Here is a 17402-nt window from a genome sequence, read left to right on the forward strand (position 1 = left end):
CTGATGTAATATCACTCTAAGTTCTAATGTTCATCGGCTGCCCTAAAAAAAGTGTATTCTTACCGTGGAATTATAATAGAAAGCCTATTTTTCCACATATTTCTAATGACTTCTATTCCTTAAAATTCCTCACAAAACACTTAACATTCCAGAAATTAACATTGTTTTGCGCGGTGTTTTCTGCTCGGCGGATCCGCGATGGGAGCCACATCTGAATGTGGATCCCTACGGGGGGTGGGGGGTGGGGGGCGGTGGGGGGTTGGGGGGTGGGGGGCGGTGGGGGGGTGGGGGGCGGTGGGGGGGGGGGGACACATTTACCCAAAACCTCGCCCCGGATCGGTTGCAAAGCAGAAGAAAAAAAACCCCGCCGCAGCTCCCACAACCGAGGGAATTCCTCCTCAGAAATATTTGCTTTTTTTGTTCTGGTGAGGAAATGAGGATGGGAAGGAAGAAGGGGGGGGAGGAGGCTGCTTAAATTGAATCACCATGGTAACTTCAATAACATCCCCCCTCCCTCTCCCTCACACACACACACACACACACACACAAGAGGAAATGAGTTTCAAAACGGAGACGGCGCTTCAACCGTCATTTGTTTTTTGACGTCTGCCCGAGCAACAGAGATATCAGCGACTTGATAAGGACTCGCTGACACTTTCGCTGCTCCGCATCATATTACGGCGCAGGAAGGCTAGGGCGCTGCTCAAATGCTAATGCTCCGCCGCTCCTTGCTGCGGGCAATAAAACAACATTATGAAAGTATCTTTATGCGCGAGCTAACCCAATTCCGTGCTGTCGTAGCAGCAACGTACGCGTACACACTCTCGCTCCCTCCTATATATGCGCTTTTGCCTAAAGAAGCGCTCTGGGAATCCGGTGACGCTCTCAGAAGCCGGAGGGCCAAATCTGACAGGAGCCTGTCTGACTCACTGCTCATGTTTCCCTTGTCGAAGCCTTTAAGAGGAGCTGGGGATTTCGTGGCTGCAACACTGTGGTGAATCAAATTGTGAACTCTGTGGGTAATAATCTGTCATATTGTCATATAAATACATGTCCGTTTTGCTGCGCTCTAGCACCGATTGATGGAGCACAATGGTGATTCGGCCTATATCCAGTTCATGGAAGCTTTTGTCGGTCTTTTCTGGGAAAAATCCACTGGCGCACAGGGAGTGACGCATGATGCAGGAACATAAGAGTGTAAAAATCCTGCAGATTACCACTTTAAAGACATAAAATATAAACTGAACATTTGGTGATATCGCAACAAATTTTTCCTAAGACGCTGCTTTAGAAGCAAGCTATGAGCAGGAAAGCAAGAATTCAGCCTGAGTTATAAAAAAAAAAGAAAGAAAACCCAGTCACACATCTCAATCTGCATGCAGGTCCCATGCCAGTGGCACATTTTTGGGGTTTTCAATAAAACACAGTGGAGACAACAGGCAGCAGCAAATGACAGGCTTGTCTGAGGCCCTCCACTGTGCAACACCTTCAGGATTTCTCATAACGGTCCGCTCCCCCCCGTCCCCGGCCTTCACTTCTCCACTGTGCCACTGGACTGTGAAGTCTGAAGATACCCGACACCATATGTTTCCCTGTGCAGTAATGACCGCTCCTAGCGCTGCTTTTATGGCAGCCAGTCTCTGGAGGATCGCTGATCAGGGACGCGTCCAGGCCTCAATTAGAGCTGCCGGAAAGAGCCTTCCTCCCCTCGCCTCCCAGCAGCCACTTCACACGATTAACGCCTCGCTGTTGCTGTATGTATTTACTGTGGGCTGCGATATATTTAAAAAAAAAAAAAAAGCCAAAACAAAACACGCATGAGCTCTTCTGTCGCAAATTTACAACGGAATCCACGAGGGGCAGTGAGGAGAGAGAGGCAAAGAAGAGAGGAGATGAGCGCCGGAGTGAAGACGGAGAGAGAATAAGAGAGGGAGAGGAGGGAAGCAGAGACGGAGTGAGAGAGAGAGATGAAGCCAGAGAGAGAGAGATGGTGGGGGGGGCATGGGAGACCAAAGGCGCGTGGAGTTCACCATCACTTTGCTCGGCTGCACTGTGATTAAAGCGAGGAGTCCCCGGAGAGAGAGGAGGCTCTGGGCCTGCCCAGTCGGTTCTCTCGCTCCCTTGATCTCCTCTGTGTCGCCCACAGAAACGTACCGCCAAAACCTTCAGGAAGGACTCCTTTTATTGCACCGGGTCCCCCATTGGCTCCGTGGAATCTGCAAAGCAAGCACAGATTGTCACGGCACAAGCTCCTCTTCAATTTAGACGGCGGGGGTCTGCTTCGGATGAGCTGCTGCCTGGGATCGTAAAAAAAACCAAAAAACTTTTTTGATGTTTTAATGAAGATATCTTCCGCATTCCTAAAAGCGGCTTGTTACATGTGAACTTTTGAACCTCTGATAGGTAAAAAGAGAATTTTTTGGCGAGTGAAAAGTTTCCGCGAGGAGGCTGGAAAGTGAAAATAAGCCTGCTAAAACCGCCATTAATCCCCTCGGGGCCCTCCGTCCTGGTTTGATTGAACTGCCTATTCTTTTAGAAAAATTGATAATCAGACTGGAAGCCGGGGAAAAAAAAAAAAAAGTGATGGGGAAAAGAAAATGTCATTCTCAATCTTAATTAAATTTGCCGTTCGCCGGGCGGTGGGCCGATTGGACCGCCGTCGGGGCCCCGGTCCCTGCCTTGACCTTTCTTCTTCTGGTCAAGTGACCTTCACTCCCTGTCTGCCAAGCGTCTGACGAGGAAGGGAAAGCGCCCAAGGGTGGGGGAGGAGGGGAAGAAAGGCCGTGACATTACACACATTCGTACGGCGCCGCAGCCCGGATAATTACACCGATACTCACTTAACATGCATCGCAGGCGAGCCTATCGTTTATCAGCCGCATGACCTCTAGCGAAGGATCTCTTCCTCTGATCTGTCTAATTATTCCGTTTTTTTTCCCCTTCGTCTCTTCTCTTTCTTTCCGCCATTGGTAGCGCCGAGAAAAAAAAAAAACCTGTGTGTGTGCGTGTAATCTAAAACAAGTCAAAGTTGTAAACATCACAGCTGGCTGGGAGGGAAAATTTCGGAAGCGATCCACTGATGTTTTGTGCGCGATTTAAATTAATTCCAATTGGCCCAAAGCTATTTTGTATTATTTCTTCCCCTGTAAAAATACACTTATCCTTCTTTTCAGCGCTCATGCCCATAGCCCATTCAAGCTCTATGGGGGGGGTTTATGGGTGTCACACTAAATTTGTCGGAGATGGGGGGAAAGTGAAGCCTCCTAAATCTGGTTTAGATAGCTTGTCCCACACATGGAGCAGCTGCTGTCCAAACAACTGGTCATACTTAATGAATATTTCCATGGGGATTGGAGCGCTGCAAACTGGTGGCCCAGAAAATCTGTTTTGAATTAGGGTTGCTTTTATTTTAAATAATGATTTTTTTTTCCTCTATACCGAGCTTAACCTTTTGTCTCGACTCGCAGCTACTGTGCAGTGTGAGAACATTTCATTCATTCACAGAGCGAAGAAACACCTTGACACCGAACTTGGCTCGGAAGGAAACAGGAAAAAAAAAGCTCTATATTCAACTCCTTCAGTGTCATTAAAATGCTTCTCATTCTTGACAGGAACACAGAGTGCATGTAGTAGAAAGAGAGGGGAACCAGCCAAACGGTGTGAGAGGGAGAGCTGTATGCAATATAGTATGTGCCATAAACCTGCAGCTGATATTTCTGGGTCACTTATCTGCAGGGAGCTACAAGCACCGTTCTAACCTGTCAGCTTATTATGTAACACATTGGCCTAGTTTACCCTATACAGCCTCGCCGTCTGTAATTTTCCACTCGGCCTATGCTATGCATTCCATGGAATACCTGTGAATGCAGGTGAGACCCACAGGATTCGAGCAGGAATTTCTCAGGTAAAAGTGCTTGAGGTGCGGACGAAGAGGCATGAAGAAAAGGTAAACTAGCATAGTGTTAAAGCATAACTCTGTCCATTTTCGACCTGTAATGGGACATCAATTTTCAATTTATCCATGGCCTGACAACTTTCACATTTATTTTGCACTACTTTACAGCTTCTTACAGCTTCAAAGTGACACAAAGAAGTGCTAAAGCAATGGCCAAGGCAGCATCAAAACTGTACAAGGAGGCATGATCATTTTCATCTTTTTACCAAGATCATGATCATTTTCATCTTTTTGCTCACTCATTACAGAGTGAGCAATCAGTGTGTTGAAAAAGACATGCTTTGGATGCTTTTGAGGTTTTTTGGTGTCCATTGGTCTTATAGGACTGTATTGGAGAGCTGCACATCCTGGCAAGTAAGACATAAGTTGGTCTATAGTTAGTTAATTGTCCAGATTTTGGTCAGAATCGATCAGCATGATGGAAAAAGATGGGAAAATAGGGTTCAGGTCAATAATGGGCAGAATTACGCTTTAAAGCAGACCTCCACTGATACAACTGAGAGGAGTCCCTCATGTGCTTTTAGTCGATAACCAAGAGAGATATTTGAGTCTTTCATAACGTTCATGGAAAGGTTAGCTCACCATGGGAGTGTCCCAAAACACCTGTGATACAGCACTTGGACACAAAATACATTTTAGCCTCTAGCCTCCCGGGGAAGTCGAGTCGGGATAACCATTAAACGCACATCCTGACACATGGTTATTAAAAAAAAAGTGAAAAACTACTCCGGCGAGCTCACATCAGCGAGAGGGAGAGCCTCTGTCATGATTATCATATCCATCTGTAAGTCTGCACCGGGTGGGCCTCGTAGCGCAGGATGGATTCACGTCTAGGCAGAGGATGCTAATTGATAAGAAAAGATGAACATCTGAGTGAGAAGGAGCTGGGGAAATGAAGGTTCAATCAAACGTAGGGATGAAGGGGGGAAGGGCGGGGGGGGGGGTGGAAAGTAAATATTTGCAGCTGCCTATAAATCATGCGACTTGAGCCACGCAGCAGGGGCCATCCATCACAGCAGGAAAGGCCTTGTTGAGGTTGAAAGGTCAAAGGGGCTGAGTTATGTTGGAAGGTCTCCGGGCTCCCGGGGGACAGATTTGACCGGAGACGAGACGAGGGGAAGCACATCGCTTTTGTCCGCCGGCCTCGACCTATAGGTTTCCAGTCTGTCGCTATTGACCGCATGCCCGAAAAAAAAAAGGTCCGGCGCGAATGGCCCCGGCATAACCCCCCCGGCCCGCTCCCCGATCCGTCATCCTGACTGATAGCTCTCTCCGCCGCATCAACTCTTTTAATCCAGACTCACTGTACTGGCTCACTTATATGTCAAAGTGAAAAAGTTTCCCTGGTTCTCCACATCTCCTTGGTCAATATTTCTCATCAGGTGGAGGGGGGGAGACAAATGACCTCCATCGCGTTGACCTTGTTTGGGGTTATTGGCGAGACGAGACAATGGTAGAATCTTCAATTTCTGCCCTGCGATACGCCTTCACCCATTATAGATATCACTGTCACCGACGTTTAATTAGGAAATTATTACAGCGCTAAAACAAGCATTCAGATAATTTATGGAATTGACTTCCAATTTCATGTGTAATCATGAAACCGATGTAGCTGGCATTTTACAAAATTTACCAAATTTGTAAACGAGACGAACCGTGCTAAAATAACATGCTGGCATGTAAAGGGTGATTTGAAAATTAATGAGCCTCTAAATTTTCATTCCAAATGTGATCCTAATCTCTCCACGAAGCGCTATCTCATTGAGAGAGTAACATGGCGTGAACGAGCTGCAGATAGGAGAACATGCAGCTGGCGAAGAAGACGATGGAAGGAAAAATGGGAGTTGCTGCTCACCAGGAACTGTGAACCAAAATGGAGACTTTAATGGAGCGCTGATGCCTAATGAATGCCGCTCACATCTTCCCCCCTTTTACCGGAGCGTCTCCGGAGAGGTGGCCTTGAATTCTGATGCGTGATGATACTGTAACCGCATCACCAAGAGCGCCTTGAAGGATTCCTCCCCGCATCAAACGCCCTCCTCCTCCGTGCAGAGCCAACAGTCTGGGGCTATGGGGCAAGCTTGTGCTCGATCAGCATTTCAAAGCCGCTCCGCTGTCAATTATCCGAGGCCACGCTCCCTCCAGTCTGCGCACATGGGTTTCATTTGACTACAGGGGGGATGTAAGGTCAACATGTGTAGCGTCTGAGGATGACATCACCCTCCCCGGGAGTCCCTGGTAGATATGAATAGAGGAGGAGAGCAGCTCGATTTCCGCATCCGCCGCTCGCGCGTTATTTTTCGAGCTTTGCCGTGAAAATCGTCCACGTTGTCTCTTCATCATACAGGAGCTTCTTGGAGCTGAAGACCGCCCTGGGAGGCGTTCGCGCGTAGAATACGATTTAAAATTCCATCACTCAGTGCGACCCCGTGTTTCATATATATTCCATTAGCTCCAGATGTGATATGAACACCATATGTAAAATTGTTTTCCATTTGTTATGCACACAGAGGGGACAATCTGTATGCGTTCCTGCCAGACTGCAGCACAATTCACTATTCACCCCATTGACTACTGAATATGAAACATGCGTTCAATATCAAGTCACTTCTGTCACTGGGCCAGTTGAGTGTGGTTTCCTCAGGACTTGTAAAGAGGCAGACTTTATGGTTTAAACAGAGATATTAAGGCAGTAGATCTCATACATTGTAGTCAAGGGAGAGTTGGGACTGCGCATGTTAATTTCCATATAAACATTTCCCCTTTTCCCACAGTTTTTGATGGCTTCTGGATAGATAATCTCATTCTATAGGTCCGTTGTGCAGCAGCTTCAATTTTGGGTGGGCTCCAAAAAGAATATTGCTCATTAAATGTCAGATGTGAGGAAAGCCAGGCGTGGTGAAGCAGCTCTGAGAAAAATCCTCCCAATTTCATTCTGCGAAGGTGGTTATGACACAAGATAAGTAAGGTCTAATATCAGGCATTATGGGCCCACATTGGGCAGATTGGGGTTTTAGTTATACAAACATTTGTCAGAGGCAGCGCTGCTCTGGAGGCAGAAATAATCTCAACGTGATCTCATAAAAAGTCGTAAAATGAGCACAAACTCTGAAACGCAGATTTACGTGCTGTGGACGCGAATTGTGTGAGAATTGCGTACCTCCACCACGGATTGGATTCTGTGACAACAGTATGAATTAGATGCAGCATTTTCAGCTAAAGGTTGGCTAACGGTTATGTTTAGGCAAGTAAAACAACTTTATGGTTCAGTTTTGGCAACTAAAACAATTTGGTTAAGGTTAGGGAAAGGCTTTGGTCATGGTTACATAGGGTTAGGGTTAGGGTTAGGGTTGCAAAAAATTTAAATTTGATTGAGATTGATTGATTGAGTTAAACCTCAGTGGGAAAAAAGAACCAGTTTTTTTGGAGCGCAAGCTAGCTAAACTTGAATGATAAAGAAGAAACTTTGGCCAAAATACTGTATAAATAAAAAATATAAATGACAATGACCTTTTTTTTCATTCATTCATGATCTTGGAAGGTCACCTAACTAGCTTAATTACCTACTTATCTATTGGCTAGTATGGCTAATTTGAACTTGGAAGGTTAGCTAGACTAACTAACCTAGTTAACTTAGTATGGCTGGATTGCATTTTTTCAGTTAGTAACAATAGTGCTAGGCTTCATTATATTAGCTTTTTCCTCTCTTACCTCTTTTTCATTGGGCTTCAGTCTAATGTTACTTAAATAGAAAATCTGTGGTTCTTTGGCTCCGCCCATTGAGTTTTAACTTGACCAATGAGATTATTTCTGCCTCCGAGAAATGTTTGCAGAACTAAAACTCCAATTTTCACACATTGGGAACAACAAACTGGATTTGTGCCTTTAATTGAATAGTTACATAGAATTTTTAGTATTCTTCACTCATTAGCGCTTTACATCTCTGTTAAACATTTACAGTAGCATAGGCATAACGATATTCCTCACTTTGCTAAAACCTCAAGACATTTTACTCCACAAGTTAAACTTTCGCCACAGGTAATGAAATTCAGATATGCTCTTATAAAATCTCCTTGTTGTGTCGTGATAAAAAAGTCTCAATGACACATAAGACCATTTATTTAGCATAAATCTTGCTTAGCCCCTACATGTGCAGCCAAACTTCGGCATGCCACGGCACCAACCAGATGATATATGGAATACAAACTGTATTTACCATCTAAATTGCTTCTCCACAATGCCAAGATGATGACAGAGATTAATCGGCTAAAGAGCTAAATCTCCCCCCCCTTCAATATGGTGGCACGTCTCGGGCCACACGTTTCCAACTTAAAGGCAACATTTGTATTCCTGGGGAGCGTCTCCTCTTGCCTACTTTATGATATTACCGCCAGGAGACTGAAGCAGAGGCCTCGTCTCCATGTGTGGGCTCCAATTCAACCGTCATCCGTTTCCCCCTATCTTTTTATCATTACGCAGTCTAATAAATGTGCCGTGTGCTCTGTGATGCCGCATCATACATCAGACAAAGTGACCCGGGTCAGCGCATCACCAACCGCCAAGGTTATGCTCGCTCGCTCTCTCACTTTCGCCCGCTGTTACCGGCAGAGAAAGAATATTTTTCATCTTTTGTCAGCTGGATATATTCTATAACAAAGTAATAAGACCCTCCCGGTCCCTTTTGAATGTCTAACAATGTGTGTTTTGAAGGAAATGACAAAGGTGTTCCAGCCACAGGGGTCGTGTCGCGGTTGTTTTGATCCGGCGGGCCGTCATTGAAAAGTGCACTTCAATAGAAACAGCAGGTTGTTCTTCCCACTGTGGCTGCTTTATCCCACGTTATGAGATGATTCTTTAGTCATGCACATCAAACACAGACAGCATAATATCACAGTGTGCCGGTGCTTGTATGCGTGTGTGCGCGTATGAAAGTATCCGTGTGAGGTGCTCCATGCAACCTGCACGCTCTCCTGCAGATGGAGGATTAAAGAACTTTGAAACTGGAGGCTGGCCAGTACATTCTGGTTTACCGTGGCGCCTTGGCAGAACACACACACGCGCGGACACACACATGCACTCGTACACGCTTGCTCATTTCGGCGTGAGATTGTGTGATATTTCAACACATGCGATCCGGGCTTGGCAGCGCATGTCCGGCTGTCTCCCAGCGATCACTCATCTGAGGCGAGAAAATCAGCAGTGCCCCCAGAAACTCAACACACTGATTGGAGCCAGATTGGAACAAGGCTCCCAAATCAGAGCGACACGCTCAGCTACATTGTTGAGCTCAAGCAAGCCCATTATGGCCTGGGATTAACTATCCCAGACAGTGGCCGCAATGAAAGACCTCCCTATTTCTCCCCCCCCCAAAAAAAAGAGTGGAAAGGGCCGTAGAGTTATATGACAAAGTCCAGCACAGACTGACGCATAGACCCCCACCCCACCCCTCACCCCCGGTGCTGACAATGGCACCACAGAGGAAGAGCAAGCAGCAGCGAAGACCGCTTGATGTATGGCCGCTTTGAGATATGTGCACTTTCTCTTTTTAATCTGCCACCCATTCTGCTGGTGATGGGAATGAATAGTCTGTATGTGTGCACCAGTGTGTGTATGTGTGTGTGTGTGTGTGTGTGTGTGTGTGTGTGTGAAGAGGTGGGGGTGCATTGCTCCCATGGGAAAGGGTAATGACTGTGCCACTAATAGAGAATCATTATAAACAACTTTAGCAGATCAAAGAAAAGATGTATTCATTGAAGTCCAAGGAACCAAAGGATGACCAATAGATCAACACCCCTTTCAACAGCTCTCCTATAATCTCTCTCTCTCTCTCTCTCCCTCTCTCTCTCTCTCTCTCTCTCAGCAATGCAACATGGTATCTCCCGGAAACCATATAAATGTCCAAACCTGAGTTTAAGGGTGAGCTTGTTAACTTTTATTGGCGCGCGTAAGATCACGTCCAATAAATTACTATAAACTGAGTTTGGATCAGGTGCGGAGAGCCTTACACGGAGAGATGGCATCCATTCGCTTTTCCGAGACATCACTGTTTATGGAAGCTGGGCAAGTGAAGGTCAAGCCTTTCATGTGGCTGGGTTACAGAGACCAATAACAAATGCTCCTTTGAAGAATATGCGACAATATTGAATAGAGGCGGGTAGCCACAAGAATACATAACACTCAGCTGAAATGCAAAAATTAAAATGCAGATTGTCCAAAATTTCAGCAATTGACGACACCAAATAGCTCATTAATTCAGCAGAAATGCACTAATATAAATTGTATCTTTGTCATGATCATGAAGTGAAATCCCTGTGTCGGTGTGCATTCCCATGTGGAACGCATTCCATCTTGTCAAGTGTTGATTTACAGGTCAGGTCTGTAGGTGGGTGTGTTTGTGCATGCGTGCATGTGCAAGCATGTTAAAGTGTGTGAAAGTGCCTGTGGTCATTTTTCATCTCCTAGATTAGTGTGTGAGTGTGTGAGTGTGTGTTTGTGACAGCATGCATGTGTGTGCATGCACGAGTGTGAGAATATTTCCTCTCGGCGCTTGCCAAAGCCAATATCTGCTTCTTCAGTCATTACATTTAATCTCTGATTACCATGCGGCAATTCTCCAAAAATCCTCTAACGGTTCAGTGATTTAGTGTTATTATTTTCCTGCTCTGTCCTGTCCGAGTGCAGGGCTAACTGGCACCAAGAACTGTTAATTACTTAATTATGGAGATAAGGAAATGGTCATGAACAGAATCGGCAATGATTCATGCAAAGTCTGAGATTTTTTTTTTCCCTCTCCCTTGGAATCCAGTTCCAGATCAGGCTTAGACACATAAACGCATGCACAAACACATTTTAACTCCTAAAATCTCTATCAATGCTTCCAGTGTACATCTTCCTTTTTTTTGTCTTTTGTCTCTGCCCATTAACATTCAATGGCAAGCACGGGGCCATCCATGAATAGCGACCGTAGATTCATCATGTTTTTTTTTCCTCTCTCTCTCTCTCTCTCTCTCTCTCTCCCTCCTTTCTCTTCCCTCATGAATTATGGAGCGCCTCCCCCAGTACATTTAGTCGAGCCACTAGTAAATTAAATGCAATGTGCCGCCACGCCGCGCAGGGAACACGGAGATGAGCGAAGGGGAGAAGAAGAAGAATAAGCGGGGACGTGTTGGCCTTCGCTGTTGTGTCCAAAAACATTTATGTACCCCCCGGTGTTTCGAGGCGCCGCGAACATATCGCACATAAAAAAAGGCGATTGCGGTTAAAAACGTAGTTCCCTTTCCTTTCTAATATAACCTGACATCCCTCGCAGTCAAGAGACCAGCTCACTATAAGCTCTCCAGAGCCAAGTAACTCTATTAAACATGACTGATCATGTAAAGAAATGACGTAAGCATGATAATAGTGTAGTGATTCAATGTACTTCTGGTGGAATGTACCGTAGCATTTGGCCTCAAAGGCAAAAAAAAGTTAAAACTGACTTCCTCAATGCTGCGTTTCAGACAAAGCATCCACCTCGGCCTGTCATGCACTGACTCCACACAGCTATATATTTCCCTCTGGAAGCAGGCACAAATGAGGGCGCTGGCCCCCTCTTGCCCCCTGATTTATTGTGCTATGGTAGTAAAATGGCAGACTAGGATAACATGGGTGGTAATAAATGGCCATAAGACAGCGACTAGCAGCTGTTAAAGCTACACCCATTAGACTGAAAAATGAAGGGCGCCAGTGATTTCGTCAGATTTATACATTTTCTTTATGCCATACATTAGCGCGTGTCATGCTAAAGTGGCAATCCATACATGAGCATTAATCGTCTTCGGGGGCAATTTGTCCCGTGCCAAAACATTTTGCGGGAATTAGATTTTTTTTTTTTTTTAGGAGGAGATATCTGTTTGAATCATCTTAAGCGTGTGAGGGAATGTCTGAAATCCAGTGCTAACAATAAAGGTAAATATAAAGGGAAGGCAAGAGATTTCCTGGAAAGAGTATACTGGTGTACATACTAATGCCTTTATGCCCGTTTTACACCGGCGACCTCGAATGCTTCATGCTGCAGGTGGCGATTCGGGAGGATCATTTAAAGAGACAGCGCGGCGGCGATAATGAAAAAGGGATCGGACGTGTAGGTTTGCTTTACATGGCCAAGGACAATTAGCGGCTTCATCGAGCATGGCCAGAACAAATACGGTCCGGTCACCTCCCTCCGCTCTCATTTCCAGATGACTGAGCCCAAATTCTTATTCAGGGCTGTAGAGGACACCGAGGACCAATCCCTGAAGAGAGGGAGTGGAAGCGCTGTAATTACGAGGGGATTGTCTAAAGTTCAATTGGCTTTATACACACCATTTCATGCTAAACGTCTTGATATATGAGGTGAATTACCAAAAAAACAGCTTTTTAACTACACGGCGTGGAAAAAAATAAACTCACAGCTTTCTGATGTTAAGTTGCTCCCGTGCGTCGCGTTTTGACATCTTAACGACGGTGAAGTGCGCGGAAAGTACTCGTTTTTTGCGCTTTGCGGAAGATATTTATCAGAGAGGCATCTGCATTTATATCTGAGGAACAACAGAGGAATCGGAGAGACGCTTTGATGTGGAGTGTGTTGTGCAAAAATGGCAGAAAACAAAGTCTATACCCGGTATCTGTAATGAGGAATGAAAACAGTGCTTTCTTTCAAACAAGCTTTTCATAGGGCAGATATGGCGGGGTTGGAAAATCTTTATGCATTGATTAAAGGCCGTCAATGATGGTGAAATGGGCTGGATAACATTTGCAAAAATGGTCTTTGAGAGCTGACTCTGAAAGCAGACATTGGCCTTTCATCTTGGCATCTGTGTGGGCCCATTACTGAGTTTCTGTGAAAAATAATGACTGTGCCTTCCAGTATGATGAGCACTTTTTAAGTGGACCTCATTCTTCATGACCTATATCCATTGTCTTACCCTGTCAGCAATGGGAATAGGACGGCCATTCATGTCCCATATCAAATACGGAGTCAGGGGTATTTTTCGCCATAAAGCACACACGCCACTTCAGAGTTGATAGTGAATATGTGCCTCCTATGAATTGTTGGATTTGCATGAATATTTATGGAATCATAGTGGGAGTTACAGCATGTGAGGTAATTACATTACAGATGGAGAGAATGGATGTGAGTCACAGCATATTCTACATTCTCACGTACAAATTGGCTATTGTAGTAGAGATATAAAAAGCCTCCTTGGATTGATGGTTTCCAAATGAGCTTGGTAAGCATAGTATGGGATTTATATTGAACCAAGTGAACCATCTATGGTATTTCTCAGTTTTTGAGCCTCGTGTCTTTTCCGGCATTGTTTTTGGATGCTCATACAATATCAGACGTTGAGCAAATGGATGTTTTCCTTTGACAGTCAGGATAATGTTGCATTCCCGTGGATCATCGCCGCTGATGCCCATGCGATACGAGAGCAGAGTGGGAAATCACGGCTGCGAACTTCCCTCTAATGCTCCCATTACTTTATAATGACGCCAAGTGTTCAATTTCACAGCGGTGGCATGAATGTGTAATTACCACATATAGATTTCCCAGTGTTTCCTGATTGCAGGAGAAACATACTGTACACACTGCCGCCCCGGGTCCAATAACCAGATGTGGAATCGTCTCCGGCTTGCCAGCAGCATCCCTCCCAAATGAGCCGCAGTCGGCTCCGATGGGAAGTGTTTTCCAGTTAGCTATCTCGCAGCGATCAATACTCCACCTCCTCCCATAATGTTCAGAGAAACCCAAACTTCTAATGAGGGACTTTTGTAGCCATGTTCCCCGAGCACCGTAATGCATGCGGTCAATATGAGAGAGGATCTGCTGGATGAACTCTGAGGCGAGAGACGGAGAGAGACAGAGGGAGAGAAAGAGAATGGCTGTGTTCGATAATAAGCACTAACAGTCTGGCAGTCTGGACCTGACCCAGATACAGTTTACCTCAAACTGTCTCACTACGCTATCTCTGATTTTCATCCCGCTTGATAAAGGGCTCCGGTTTTCTTAATCCACGCTGAGGGATGGAGCGCATTATGCCCCCCCCCCCCCCCCCCCGTTTGTCAAATCCAAAATTTGATTTTTGAAAAGGTTAATGGCCACGCTCGCAAAAATCCAAGGCAAAATGTTTAGGATGAGGCCTTTCCGATCACAAATGGGGTAACATTTGTGGTCCAGGTTTGGATGCTTCCTGATGACCTTTGTCAGAAAAGGGCTGATTAAACAGAAGTCGAAGTCGATGCGATAGGCAGACAATGCAGTTTTCAATGAGATGAAGGCCAACTCCATAACTCTGCTTGCTGCAAAACTTTCCCCTGCATGCACAAACCTGCCAGCTGAGTGAAAAGCCAGATTCAAGGTCAGACGAATCAAATGTAATATAACATGGCGTTGCTGTTGGACATAGTGCAAAATGCATGACTTCATATCATATAATATAATAAACTGGGGTCATTTGATTGTATACAAAAACAATTATTTGAACTTGGGTTACATTTCACACTGGGGTTAAAGTCAAATTCATCATTTTTACTTAAATCAGCTTTACTAATAGTGATTTATACAGTAAGATCTGATGATCCAGCATGGTTTCTTATGGAATTACTATGCATTTTTGTTGGCTTTTATGCCACATTACACCACTTCAGATTAAAGTTTACCAGCACTAATGTTATTAGCGGCCTCGCTAGTCTTTTCTCTAGCTAAATAATGTGTCTCAACAAAGAAACCAAAAACCCCTCCTGTCATCAGCTAATGGAGATTATCTCGATGCACCTTAGAGAATGTCCTTTTCCACCGAATAAATGAGGAATTAACAGCTCCTCCAGACAAGGTGCTCCACAGTTGTAAATGTTAAGCTGAGTTTAATGCAGCCAGGTTGATACATTTTGCAGGTCTTAGCGTATTAAAAAGAGATTTAAATGAGCTTCACTGATCAAACTGCTGGCAGCCTTTGTTCTCCAGCCCATGATTTATTCAGAGACACTGCACTTGGACCATTGCTATTTTCTCTCTGTCGTGTTACTGGGGTGCGTTCGTCGACGGGGTTCATTTGTGTTGAGAAATGCCATCTGGCTCAGCCTGCAAAAGAGCTGTTACAAAGGGAAGGGGTTCGCCACGAGGGAGAAATAATTTGTGTGTAGGTGCGGCGTCTATCTATTGGCTTCAGCGTGATGAAAATGGACTACAGACAAATTATAATGTTTCAAAATCATCTGTCACCTCTTTCATCCCTAATGACCATTTTGACTGGCGGAGAGCGGCGCGAACAACAAGCGGCAAAATAAAAAGTGCGTTATTTGCCTGCTTTGACTCAAAATGAATTGCGAGGGCAGACCCAGCCCGTTTCCAGTATGGGAATTTTATGATGTAGTTCAATAGGCTGCCGTTTTCCCGCAAAAGCAATACCTTTCATGGCTGAATGTTAACTGAGTGTTATAATGAGTGTCAGATTCCTACACAAAAGAATTGCAGCGATAGCCGGATAAGCTGTTGAAGCAGCCGTCGTAATAGTCTCTGCTGCAACCCAGGCCCCTCAAAGACTCCTGTGTGACACATATACAGTACATCACTCTCCTGTCACTCTTCAACACAATTGATGATGTAAGGCAGCTCCTTTTTCTTCCCGTCTCTGTTATTACTCTTTGCTTGGCTGCCTGCCAGTGGCTTGTGTAAGCCACAGTTGTCCTTGCTGATGTACTTTTGCTATTTGGTGTACAAACAAAAGTGACAAATACCCTCAAGTCCAAAAAGGGCCATTATCTACTGCTTCTTATGCCGCGCGGCATCCGTCTTTTTACGACCACATTATGTGTGCTCACATGAAACATGTTTGACTGAGGAGTGATGGATTGCATTCAATAGGAAATGGATGTGCTGAGATGTGGCAAGGACAAACAATACGGCACCGGCTTGTATTGAAATTTTGAATCATTAATGTTGGGCTATGTTCATTCAGCGGTGCGATCCATCACACGTCCTCTGGGAGCCATTGATGATAAAAACAAGATTATTGGAATCAGAATGGCAAAGTACACTACACAACATGTAGAGATCGAGGCTATTGCCCGACCCAAAAGAGACCGGAATTGTACAATTTTTGGGCGCATTGCATAAGTTAAGTGCACAGTTCATAGACAGTTCATGTGTTGAAACAGCGAGGGGAACGCTGGTTGCATTTATAGAGGCTATGCAGAGCCTGGCAGCACTTTTTGGCTGACAATATACACATGCAGGCACGGAAATTAATTCTGGCAGTTGCTTACATTCCCCTCTGTAAACAAGGAGCGTAAATGATGTTTATGTAGATGTTGCAAAACGGTTAATCGCCACTCAGTTAACTGTCATATAGGGGAAGTTTGCTTTACGAAGAGTTAAATACCATGTCCTGCGGTCATACTGCTATATTTGGAAATACATGTTCCAGTCAGAGACCAAGTCAGGCGTAATCAGAACATCATCTTTCCCTTCGATTGCCACTCTTGTTTTTATCTCTCTTTCCTCCTGAGTGATACCGTGTCTTCTGCCTCTCTGCGTGGGTTAACAGAAAGTTGAGGCCGAGTTCAATCAATGCTCCGAATGATCAGACTAAGGACGATGGAGCGGCCCATTACCACGGCTGACCCACTTTGGAGCCGGTCACAGGGGCCGAACAAAGTGTGTTTCCAGCCGGCCTTCCTAAGCCGTGTTTTCAGTGTGTGAGGGATTTGCTCGTCGCTGACCGAGCTGGCTGAGGGAGGGTCGAGAGGATCAAGGAGGGACCGAATATCGACTGGGTCAAAATACTGACCAAGCACCATATTGATTCCACTGCATCATGGCCTTTCATAAATGTCCATTATCTCAAAGGATAGTTATCTTTCAGTTAAATATAAAGAAGGTCTTAGTTCATATGAAGACAAAGCAACAGTTTTCATGATGACAACAGTGTTATGTAAGTAGAGTCAGACCTACCCATGACCTGGTAAGAGTCATACACTCAAAGGGTTGTGTCAATAGTGGTGAATTTACCAGCTTGGTTCACGGAACTGCTGCACGTTCTTGTTGCCTGTCAACACTAAGTCCTGCGTAAGGAAGCATTACAGCAATGTGGGAACTTCTCATGACCGAACTTCCCTGATCTCCTTAAATGAACATTTGCGTCTTCAAACTGGGCGATGCTCGAGGAACGTCGGACCACCTGTTCCGGCGAGACGGAGCCCGCGTGTCAGCAGTTAATTGGAAAACGCCGCGCGAAGGAACAAAACAGGCAAGAGTTCAATCTCATTGGAAGCATCTGCAACTGAGACCGCCTTCTCTCTCTCGCACACCTACACACACGCTCACCCTCCTCCCGTAATATAATTATGACAAATGCAGTCAAGACGAGAGGCAGTGAAGTGATGTAACTGGGTCAGGTGGAGTTGAGCCGTTTGCGTCACGCAGATG

The sequence above is a fragment of the Centroberyx gerrardi genome, chromosome 22, assembly GCF_048128805.1.
Source record: "Centroberyx gerrardi isolate f3 chromosome 22, fCenGer3.hap1.cur.20231027, whole genome shotgun sequence".
NCBI lineage: Eukaryota > Metazoa > Chordata > Actinopteri > Beryciformes > Berycidae > Centroberyx > Centroberyx gerrardi.